At 35.6% G+C, this 13136-nt stretch overlaps 1 long non-coding RNA gene across 1 annotated transcript in view; it reads right to left on the reverse strand.

Annotated features, from left to right (window-relative positions):
• Positions 1–3971: 3971 nt before the first annotated feature.
• LOC127948708 (uncharacterized) overlaps positions 3972–13136 on the reverse strand; it is a 73398-nt gene continuing 64233 nt past the window's right edge. The window contains exons 4-5 of the long non-coding RNA XR_008152161.1: positions 12371–12626; positions 3972–5641 (exon numbers count right to left, since the gene is read on the reverse strand). This is a non-coding gene — a long non-coding RNA (uncharacterized LOC127948708). The remainder of the gene's footprint in view (positions 5642–12370; positions 12627–13136) is intronic.

Here is a 13136-nt window from a genome sequence, read left to right on the forward strand (position 1 = left end):
TATTCTTGTAATTTAGTTTAACTAATTATTAATTTATTTAATTCATTTTTAATAAATAATTGTGCTTAATTCAAAGGAATAGTTCACCCAAAAATGAAAATTCTGTCAATAATTACTCACCCTCATGTCATTCCAAACCTGTAAGCCCTTTGTTCATCTTCGGAACACAAATTAATATATTTTTGATGAATTTGAAGAGCTCTCTGACCCTCCCATAAACAGCAATGATCCTAACACGATCAAGATTGATATTTCAGATAATATGATCATCAACTATTCATCTCCTCCACGGCACGTATATCGGAATTTTAGGGAGTATCACATACGTAAACAACGTATGCAAGGCATTTATGCGGATGTATTGTTTATGTTTAGATTAAAGCATAAACAATGTATCCGCATATGGTACAGCTGACACAGAACAGCATATGCTGTTTACGTATGCGATACTCTCCAAAATGGTGCTATAGGCATCATGAAGGAGACAAATTATTGAATACATTTTTTTTTATTCTCTAGCATCATACAATTACAGTTGAACCACTGATGTCACATGGATTATTTTAACAATCTCCTTACAGACTAAACTGTATGACTGCCTGATTGAAAGTCATGTATTTCAGAAAAAAAAATAGAAACCGGAATGATTATGTACATTGTTTGACACTGTAGCCTCAGGCAACCCAAAATACTTTACGTTCATTTGTACTATACGAGTAAATTTGTTTATTATTCATTCATCCCACCATGATAAATAATTGGACCGCTCCTGTTGAGCTCCTGTACAGGAGATGCAAAGAGAAACATGTCGTTATGGGTGAAAATGCAAAACAATCTAAATTCTCAATTACAGATGCTACTATGGGTGCAAATTTTGACATTAAACTCGGATGTTACTGGCAGTGAAAAAGCGGCTTAAAGACACAATCCCCATCCTGTTTGAAGAAGTATGGATAATAGCAAATGAAGTAAGTAGTTTGTAATAGAGTATACATTTGATATCTGTATGAATGCAAGGACATTATAATAATCTCATAATCATTAGAGGTTTTCCCAAGAGATATGATACTAATGCATGCTGACTCGACCTCCTGTGATTATGATACAAGTATCCATATGATAACCCACAGCTATGGCTCAAATCTACATTAGCAAACAGTCACCATATTGGCCAGTGTCTAGGGACATCAAAGTGGCGTGACTCAATAAGATATGCACACAGACGCACATCCAAGCAGACACATGCATATTGAGATATCACGTACATATTTCATGAGGAACATGCTGTATTTGTCCTTCCTGCACTCGATAAATGTTACATGAGATTGCAGGGCTCCCTAATCAGAGCCAGGGCTCCATACATATTCATATCGGGAGAAAAATTTACATGACCTGGAATCACATGCAGAAAAACGTTATTGTGTTTGCACACAAGCTCTCTGTTGTAAACAATTCCCTCACTGTGGTTCTACAGAATCGCAGATAAGATCCACATGCGTACTTTGGCAGTTAAAGCACTCTTGACGCTGTTGAGGGGATAATCTGATGCCGGAGACATGGCTGATGAGAGGATCCATTAATCTGCAAGAGATGCTGAAGGCGCTTTCTCTCTATCAGGTTTTCTGCATTTTAACACACAACTATTTGACAGAAGTCTATTATCATTCTTCCAAGGAGACTTAAGAGAGCTCAGCAGTTGCACATTGTGAAATCAAACAATGGTGGAAATAGGATGTTTTTTTTTTTATACTGTACTACATACTTTCATTGCTATACAACACTAAGCTACACTAACATACTAATAAAATGCCATATTGTTTTTTATTATTCTATATTATTCTCTATTATGCTAAATTATACTATACTTTGTTCTATGCTGTTAAAGAGATACTGTAGCTCACCCAAAAATAAAAATGCTGCCATCCTTTACTCATGTTGTTAACAGTAAACAGTTGACAGGAGCCACTGACTTCCATTGCATTTTTTTTTTTTTTCTCATACTATGGAAGTCAATGGCTACGATCAACTGTTTGGTTTCCCACGTTCTTCAGAAGATCTTCTTTTGTGCTCAACAGAATAAATAAGCTCATACAGTATAGGTTTGGAAAGACATAGTTTTAATTTCTTTGGGTGAACTATTTCTTTAAGATACATTATGCTATACTATAATGTATAGTGATAATCTACAAGAACATATTGTATATTGTACATTATGCTGTATATACACTGTGGTTTATTATTTACTATATACTGTATAATATTCTAAGTTATATTATGCTATGCTTTGTACAATATTCTAAAATTCAATTGTGTTTCTTCAAATGTTCGTCTTTTCAAACTAATCTAATCTAAACACACAGAACTACACTTCTTTAGAGACATGCACGTTTATAAAGGAATGGAAAGTTACACTGGATATTCCAGCTTTTGAGTCAGATTTCCAGAAAACTGAATTTTGGCTAAATCTGGTTATCTAAGCTGCATTTATATGATGCTTATTTAATAGCAATATAACCGAATTCTGATTTTCTATATAGGAATGTTCCCTGCATGTAAACACAGCCTGAGCCAGAAGTTTGTTTTAGTACAAGCACTGTATTATTTTAAGTTCTTTATTTGTATTCTGCTCTCGTAACGTGAATAAGACAACAAACATTGGCCTCGCTATCTGTTCACTTTGTTTTAATGAACAATATCTCATGAATTATTCCACTGGACTACACCCCCCTAAACCTCATTCACATCTCTGTACCAGTCTGTTTTCACAGGCATTTGAAAACTTATTTTTTCTTCAGGTTCCTTCTCTTCTCATCCCTGGGAGCATTCTTTACTTTCAGAATGTTTCTAAAGTAGGGAAACACAACAGACCAGAGACCTCAAATATACAGAGGCCATTTTGAATTACCCACCAAAGTTTTAAGCAACAGTCGTATTGATTGTTTTGTTTCTTATAAACACAGGTTTTGTTTATTTATTTATTTTTTTTCACAAGAAATTAACTGTCGAACCAGAATTATGTGGATTAATTGTAATGTTTTAAACTCTCATTCTGACGGCACCCATTCACAGCAGAAGATCCATTGGTGAGCAAGTGATGCACTGAAAAATGTTTCCAGATCTGTTCCGATAAAGAATCAAACTCATCTACATCTTGGATAGCTTGAGGTTGAATAAATTCTCAGCAAATTTAAAATTTTATGTGAATTACTGTATTCCTATGAAGTAAAGACTTACAGAACATAAGAGAGATGTTTTATAAAACTATTTCTTTTAAGACCAGTGCAGAATTACTACAAGAGGAACAACTGATATTAATAAATTTCAAGAAAAAAAAAAAAAAAAAACAGAAAAAAGGGATACTGAGGGACAAGGAGAGAAAAACATATTTCATTAGCTGGGTCAGGGTGTAATGCTGCTTTCTCTGTCTCTGTCTTGTCCACACTAGCTGCCTCAGGCAGAGGCACATTTGCACAATCATTTGATATCTGAGAGTCGCCTCCTTGAAATCACTTTCTCCTCAGCAAGCCTTTGCCTGGTCCATCCCCAAGACAGCATCCCTCCATCCTGTCATCCTCCTGTGGCATCCATTACACATGCAAGCATATGAACATCCTTGCAAACCAAACCAGTGGGAGATTGCTTGCCACAGCGAAGAGCAGGAAGCATATTCCCCAGAATGCGCTCGTTTTTTTTTAACCACAGTCACAATTTAATGTTTCATTTCCTTCGATCTCTACCTTTCCATTCCCTCCTCTCTCTGCATCTCTCCTGCTTTTATTTTGCCAGTGTCTTGCTATCTCCCTTGCCAATGTTTTGTTTTCCATTTTGTGATGTTTTTTGCTTTTTCTAATATATCTGGGCATTCTCATGGCATCGTCAACAGATATAAAGAAAGGCAAAAGAGAAGGATCATGTGAGAGAATATGGGAAGGAAGCAAAGAGAGCAAGAATTGAGGGAAAAATCCTCTGACTTCAGTATGTCAAATAAATATTTTATTGAGATAATATGGGGGGGGGGGTTGTAGATGTTTAGCAGAATGTTCATGCCACTCTTTCAATCAGTGAAAGTAAACAAATCCAAAAGGCATCAAAATAGACACATCAAACTGTCATAAAAGTATTCTATACAACTCAAGTCTTCAGACAACCTACAGTAGCTTGTTTACTTGACAGCCATTGTCACCATTTACTTTTATTGTGGTGAAAGAACAGCTTGCAAAGAATGTCATGCAGGTTTTCAAAGATTTTGAAGAAATTTATATAACCGACTGGCTAAGGACAGCCTAAAAAGATGCTCAGGACAGTTGGCGGGCCACTGCTGCGCATCGTCACGAAAGCTTATCTTTTTCACATGTTTTAACCCTTATCGCTTGTCAATTTAAACATTAAAGCATCCAAACACAAGACGCGAAAAAGCTGAACAGAGTAGCTGGTTACTCGCGTGCTGTGTTCGGTGCGGAGAGAGAGAGAGCCGCGTATCACGGACTGCGACACTGAACCGAGCTCACTTCTGCAAAGTTCTCCTCGAAGTCCCTCCTGCACCTGAACGAACAAATACAAATCGCAGTTTGAACAAACAAAAAGATGTGAAAGAGACCAATTCAGCACTGAGGTGTTCTGGTGTTAAGGGCTCACGCAGAGAAAGGCGTCTCAAAACACTTGAACATCGAATTTGCTTATTTTTGCTCTTGTGCCGACAAATACATACAAAATATGTAAAAATATCCACCTTGGAAATTATGCTCGAAAAAACTGTCAGTTATTTCTTAAGTGAAAGTAAACAGTTGAGGAAAAAAATGGGATGTGAATTATATTGGATGCGTTCATCGTCTCTTAAAGTGTCCTTGCCTAATTTAGCTGCTGGCTGCTGTAATGTTAATCCAAGAAAATGAAAATGAAAATCACTCACTGCTCTTGACTGAATTTCTTTGTAGTTTTAACAGTCAAACCAAAAATTATTCAGACACCAGATATCATTTTTGATATATATAGCAAAATTATAATAATGTGAGAAATGTTGAAGGTGTCTGAATTGTTTGATTGTATATTTCATTTTTACATTGAAGACTATCCAGTGCTATTTTACATTTAATTATTTGTTTTCTGTACCTTGACACCTACAAACTTGAAAAAAACTTAAACATTGTGTAAATAGCACAAATAAATAAAAATAAACGAACATACAAATTAAACAATTTCAAACAGGGCCCACTGGTACAACCTTCACCGGGTCCCTGCTGACCCCAGCTAAGGCCCTGCAATGCATACGCACTGCAGACGGAGTATGTGTGAAACAGGGGTAAGGATGTTCGCACCTTGTGCAATGTGGAATTAGTTTACAGCTTTTTCAAGCACTGTGTGATGCATTTTGGAAACAGGAGATGAGCCCCTTTTCTAATGCATCATCTAGCTTGATAAACCAATTAATTTTGTGTCAATTTTATTTGGGTAGCACACATATTCTGAATGCCGTCGGCAGAATATATATATACACTCCTCGTTGAGGCTCGTCTGGAAGAATGTTCAGAGGCCGCTGTCCAGGTTGTAGGAGTGGTAGGCAATCTCCATGAAGATCGCCGAGTGGACCTTGAGAGGCATCTCTCCCTGCTCCAGCAGCAGGAGGAGGACATCGGGGTGATATCTGTGATGAAGGAGGGGAAGAAGATGTTACAAATAATCCATGGGTGAAAAATAAGAACTGGAATAAAAAACAAAAACAAAATGGATAGGAGGGGTATGCTAATTTAGCTTTTCAGGTCTGGTCTTCTGGCACGGTGTGGTGCTTGAGGGAATGCACAAAGACAAAGGAGAAAACAATATACAGTCTTTAATAATCCTTAAAGGGGTATCCACAGAGAGTAGGCAGTAACCACATGTATACGAACATAAAACCAGACAAAGAAACACTGAATTGAATACAACTTATATGGGAAGGATAATGAGGATAATGACTGGACACAACTGAACATAATGCCACAATTAAGGGAAGACAGAAACTAGGTAAAGGAACACAAGGGATGAAATGAAAACAAACACAATAGTTTATAACTTTGAAATTATCAGGACTCATCAGGTGATTAAAAAAATAATCACCCACAACTTTATGCCCAAATGTAGCCTATATCATTAGCTGGCAGTATACCTTCACTGGGCTTTGAATGGGAAATTTATATCATCATAATATCTTTCTTCATTTACTCCACAACCAGGGTTCATTGCCTAAAAGCAGCATCACATACTGGTGTAAATCACTAATTTCTGTTATTGGATGACCTATTCAATACAAACGCACCAGGAGAAACATATAATCAACAGCTATTATTTAGGGGGGAAAAAGAGAGAACTCTATTTCAGTCACTGACAGTGACTATTTCATATTCATTTGGTTGTCTGACAACAGAAACAGTAAAAAAATATCAATGTTTTATTAAGAATTTAGCTGTATCAAATGTGGGCACAGAGAGGCAAACAAATGTAATAATAAATAATAAATGTACATTTTGTATTTTCAGAGAAAATGTAATCAGGCTTGTGTAAGTAAATTGTTCAGAAAGAAAATATCCAGTGAGCTGAAGCTGTGTGGACAAAAATGCCTTGTTGATGTCAGAGTTCAGAGAAGAATGGGCTGACTGATTAGAGATGATAGAAAGGCAACAGCAACTCAAATAACCACTCATTACAACCAAGGTATGCAGAATACCATCTCTGAACACACAACACGTCGAACCCTGAAGCAGACGGGCTACAGCAGCAGAAGACCACACCAGTTGCAGCTACTGTAAGTTAAGAACAGGAAACGTATGCTACAATTTGCACAGGCTCACCAAAATCAGACAATAGAAGATTGAAAAAAAACATTTTCTGGTCTAAGTCTTGATTTCTGCTGTGTCATTCAGATGATAGAGTCAGAATTTGGTGTAAAGAACATGAAAGCTTGGATCCATCCTGCCTTGTCTCAACGATTCAGGATGGTGGTGGTGGTGTAATGGTGTAGGGGATATTTTCTTGGCACACCTTGGGCCCCTTAGTACCAATTGAGCATTGTTTAAATGCCACACCCTACCCGAGTATTGTTGCTGACCATATCCATCCTTTTTTGACTACAGTGTACAGTGCCATCTTCAAATGGCTATTTCCAGCAGGATAATGCACCATGTCACAAAGCTCAAATCATCTCTGACTGGTTTCTTAAAAATGACAATGAGTTCACTTTACTTTAATGGCCTCCATAGTTACCACATTTCTATCCAATAGAGCAGCTTTGGGATGTGGTGGAACTGGAGATTTGCATCATGGATGTACAGCCGACAAAATCTGCACATATATAATTTATTATAATTATTATTAAATATATTTATAATATAAATTATATGACTATAAATATAGACATAATATTTTCAAAATATATACTGTATGTATACACACACGCACACAAACACACACAATTACGGTATATATACACATATAAATTATATCAACATAATGATGAATAAAATCAAAAACAACACATTTAAAGACTATCTGGCATAAGAAATAATAGAAAATTATATGATAGAGATTCAGCAAAGAGACAATTATCCATAGCTGAAATAACATAGGAAATAAATAGATCATTTTAGACCCATGTTGTGCATTAGGAGGGTAGTAACACAAAATAAATTTTTATAAAAAAAGAAAAAAAACATATAAGGATTTTTGATGATCAAAAACAAATTAATTGAGGGATTCATGAAATTCTTGATTCAATTAATTTATTGCAAAGATGTCGGGTCACTTTAGACCCATATTGTGCATCAAAGGGTTAAAAATGTAGCCAACCGTTGATCTGGCCACACCTACGTTTTTTTCTATCTCTCTCATAGATTTATGTTGTTTTTTTTTTCAGCTTAATGATGGCCTTCTTCACTTTCTTCAAGATCTCCTTGGACTTCATATTGGTAGCACCAGCCAAACAGCATCCAAATGCCAATTTAATACCTCATATCTTTTATCTGCCTAATTTATAAATATATGATCAAAATTCCTACACATAAAAATATTTTTTTTACATAGTTTATATTTTATATAGCAAAATTAGGCTGGTTGAACAAGGAATTCTTGCTAGTTAGTTAAGCCAAAGCAGCATTTAAGCATCCAAGTCAGACCATCTGCTGGTCTTCTCAGTAGAGACGCTTACCATTATGGAGCTTTGTGCAGGTAGATCAGAAAGACAAAGTAAGAAAAACAGAAAATAAGAGGGAGAGAGTATTACATAGACTGCTGTGATGATTTGGAGAAAGGTCACCTGGAGATCGCAGTCACACAGGCCCGAGTGCAAACTCACACAAAGGCACGTTAATTAAGGCATGTTTAGAGGGCCGCTGCTCTCTCTGCATGTGGGCTGCAGTGTTTCCTGCATCGTCCCTTTTCTCTATGTGGGACTGATGAAGCTCCCCTGAGCGACTAGTGATGTCTGTTTTTATGGCACAGTGGGAAATATTATATGGGCTTGAAGCAGTGTGTATGTGTGCACGTCTGCGCTAGAGAAAGGAACAGTGGGGAGCTGAATGTCACTGTAATTATAATTTCATATGATGCTCTGTTGATCAGAGTTTGATAAGGAGGAAGAAAAAGAAGATCCCTAGGCGTGTTTGTATGCAGACACGCAGACACACATATTCACTAGAGACAAACAGATGTTTTTTTGCATGTGTATATGCACAGAGGGTGTGTTAACTATAAGGAAGATCTGCTAAGTGGGTCAGCGTGTCTTGCCCTGCTGTGCCCGTACATGAACATACGCATGTGTTTTTGACGTGTGGCTTCAAACACAACTGGAAAGAATGCTCACACTGAAGCCTTGAAGTCTACTCCAGGCAAATACGCGGAAATAAGCAAGAAATTGCTTACAGATTCATTAGGGAGGTCTGAGGCGTTAGTTCACTCTGCCTGGCAAAGTGAGAAGATGGAACTGTAACAAGATGGAACTGCAGAACAACAGGAAAAAAGAAAACTAAATTACTCTCTCTCACGTTCGCTCACTCACTCGTACTAAAAAGTGCTACACAAAGGTACAAAGAGGCTGCATTTGATTCAAAGACAATGAACTGAGATTTCACCACTCTGCAGTTTGTGAACGTCTGAGCCAGCGCTGTACAAAAATAATGCCTCAGTCCAAGAATAAAACTGGAAAACTAAAGCAACACAAGTGCTTCAAAGTCAAATAAAAACACCCATTAAGATGAAACAACTCGCTCAATGGAGTAATCAACGCTTTATTCTGTTATCAAAACCTTCACACAATCACGGGGGAAAGCGTTAACAGAATGCCACAAATTCAACTGCACAGTCTGCGCTGCTCAGCACTTCAATCTTTGCAACATCTGTGGAGATAACATGGCCGAAACATATTCAGATTTAAAAACAATTATATTATATTATATTATATTATATTATATTATATTATATTATATTATATTATATTATATTATATTATATTATATTATTAAAAACCAATAAAAACGTTTTAACAAATATATTTAATATCTAATACTCAGACAATTATCAGGTGTTAAATCTTTCTGAGAAATCTTACAGGCAAATGATTTAAGCTGTGCAAAGGGTAATTTGCAGTTAGAAAAAAACCTTGGAAAAAATAGATAAAAATAATAAATAAATAAAAAATAAAAACAATGCTTCTGTGTGGACTTTTTCACACCAAGGACGAAATTTGTTCAATAACAAAGGACTTTTGTCCTGTAGGTCAATTTATTTATTTACTGCAAGATATCCTTGCTCTACAGGAGCAAGTAATATATAAATATATAAAGCTCTAAAGATTAAAAAAATAATAATAATAATACAAATAAAAATTATAATTGTTTTATATGTTTTGTAGATTAAGTTATAAATCATTTTCAAGTGATTACATATTGATGAACTAATCGTTTACAAAACATGACTATTCACAAATAATTAAGTACAGTGTTATGCTAATGATTTACAATCTGTCACAAGTTATCTTAAAAAACAGTATATGAAACAATTGAACAGATCCTTAGTAAATGGTTAATAAGTTATTAGTTAATATATTATTAATCACTTATTATTCACTGAAATGTCAACATCGTATCATGATCTCAATAAGATCATGAACAAATGATGATCAAAACATTAGTAAATGATCAGCATATAATTTATGCATTTTTCGTTAAAGCACAAAAATACAAAACTATTATTTGAACTATTGTACAAAACTTTTTTTTTTAATAATAATACATTATTTTGCTGCAAGTGAATAAATGTATGTAAATGACTTACAGTGGGTTTTCTCTCATCAGCACAGACTTGTGTTCTAGTGATTTTGTGAACCTCCATTAAAGTGCACATTAACCTTATTAACATAATTAACATATGACTTATTAATCATTTATGAACGCATAGTCATGTTTTGTAAACATATTAATCGCTCATGAATGTTTTGTAAATGATTAGTTCACCTTTAACTTATAGATTATAAATGATTTACAACTGAAAATTATTATAAAGTGTTACAGAAATAAGTCAAAATATGTTCTTGCACATGCAAATTGTTCTACTTACTTACACTGACTGCCTTTATACAGGAAAACTGGCTTTGATAAGATATAATAAATAAGAGTCAAGATGACCTAAATTCAGATACTTCTTGTCTAAAAGGCATTCACACATCATGCCATCTACATGAAATGTCCCCAAAAAAGAATGAAACAGAACAAAAAAGAAAGATAAAAAAGAAATAGTATATAGATTTGTCCTTGAGTGATAAAAGATAACAAAAACCAGACCAAATTCCTCTTTTCATAATGTGAAGAAAACAGGAAGTGAGAGGTAAGAGAGTCCTTGAAGGAACAACAGCGCTTTAGTTTACCCAAAATATGTGCACACAGAAAAACCTTGTCGCTTTGAACCTAAGTGCATCTTACTGAAAAACTCTCCATTAAAGGAACTTCCCCCCTCAAAGATGCTGGAAGATATATTTGTCTTATTTGAGAATACATGAGCATTAGAAGAACCTTATTAATCCAACACCGGCACAGGGGCTAATATCAGTGCGGATATATCTGCTCAGAGTATTGCATGGTTCTGTGTGAGGACTTCAGCGCAAGCCAGGGGTCATATGGGATTCCAGAGCTTTTTAGAGTTTATCTGAGATAACATCTGCAGGATTTCTATGGAAACAAATGACCTTTACAAAATAATATTCCTATAATTATCATCGGTTGCGACATCTGCTGCGGCACCCAGGGATTGCTTGCAACAATAGGTGGCGATCCAATACTCAATTATTTACAGACAGAAAGCAAAAATGAAGTGTTACAGGATGTTCTCCAGGAGTATGAAAAAATGCAGAATGCATTTACATCATGTGGCTTTTTTTAATTAAGGTTGCACCGCATTTTTTTTCTTCGTCTTCTGTCTGGACTCTCTTTTGCTTATTTGTCGGTTGCTTGTGTGTCAGAAAGCCAGAGGGAGAATTTCCTCAGAAAAAAATAATGATAAATTGATCTCGCCTGTTGCATCCAACCCAAATCACGCTTATTTCCCCAATCCTTCTATATCTCACCGCCATGGGCGAAGAAAGGGAGAGGAAGGGTTATGTAAATAATGGAAAAGGGTAATGGGCCTCTAAATACATTATTGAACTACAGGTGTCTGTGAGAACACACAGACACACAGATAACGACACACAAAAGTACACATTTTCAGAGGCTTTCTGACTCTCTAGCCCAAAGCTTCTTGGATCTTCAATATCTCTTTATTGTGCTATTTTCATTTTCTTAGTGGATCTACTTTATCTCCAAACAGTCTATTTCCCACAAACATTGTGAGTAAAGGACAATAATATTTTTAATAGCCTCAGTTATTACCTCAGATGGCTTGAAGTAATATCGTGTTGCTATGAATACCAATTTTGAAAAAAAGCAACATTTAATAAATGTCATCATATATAATGTATTTAGCACTCAATGAATAAATGATTAACATTAGTTCAGTGTTGTTTAAGTAATATTTAGTTAAATACTATTATTACATTTAATATCATTTTAAATCAGTTTTTATATTTTCATTTTATTTTAAATTAATCTGTATAACTTTATTTAATTTGAATTTCACTTTTAGTAATTTTAGGTGAAACTTCAAATTTTGCAACGTCAAATTTTTAAGTTTAGGTATTTTATAAAAAAAAAATTAGCTATTTATTTATTTATTTTAAAAATATCTTTTTAGGTTTTATAGGTTTTAGTTAACAATAATAACACTGATCATGATTCATTTGCATTTGCAATTTTTTGATAAACAATCTATTTCTATTGACAATGTATTTTCACTATGCTCTCTGCAAACACACCTGTTTTTGTGTCTCACGGGTAGATCTGTGATTTGGGCCGATGTTGATGAATCGTAGCCCGTGTATGACCTTGACTCTTCACTCAGGTGGAGAGCAGACTTTCCAAGCATCTCTGTTCAACACCCTTAGACGAGTTCTTCGCATCACTCCATCCCTCAGGGACGCAAGAGATTGTTTTTCCATGTTTCCCCTGTTTTCCACGTCTTTCCACTTCTCGCTCCCTCTTGCTTTCCACCTTCAATTAATCCCACTGAGACTACCAAAGAGAAGGAGAGCAGAGAGAAAGAGAATGAGGAGAGGAATAACGAATGACGATCTTCCACGGCATGGTACCACTCAAGTGGCCATTAGTGCAACTCGCTCAATCTCTTTAATGAACTGATCAGAACTAATGACTCCCAAACACCCCCCTCCACACTTTATGCAGACAGATGTAGTGGTGGGATATACAGATTAAAGGCATGTGATTGGTGGAGAGGAACGGACAGGTCTGAGCGATACAGAATAGCGGGTTTGTTTTTCATTTTTGAACCTATCCCCCAAGCAAAGTCCACTTGGATAGTTTGTTTTCATATTTAAGCCAGAACTGCTCTAATGGAGGTTAATTAGTTTCAAATAATCAATTCTCTCATAATTACCCATGCATCATGGCTAAATATGAGAATGGATACAATAAAAAGAGTGCAAACGACTCAAAGCTGCCCATTTGTCCAAATCTAGCACATCATTACAGCACATAAGAGAACGAACCATTTTTCCCACTGTC

Source organism: Carassius gibelio, chromosome B1, assembly GCF_023724105.1.
Source record: "Carassius gibelio isolate Cgi1373 ecotype wild population from Czech Republic chromosome B1, carGib1.2-hapl.c, whole genome shotgun sequence".
Classification (NCBI taxonomy): domain Eukaryota; kingdom Metazoa; phylum Chordata; class Actinopteri; order Cypriniformes; family Cyprinidae; genus Carassius; species Carassius gibelio.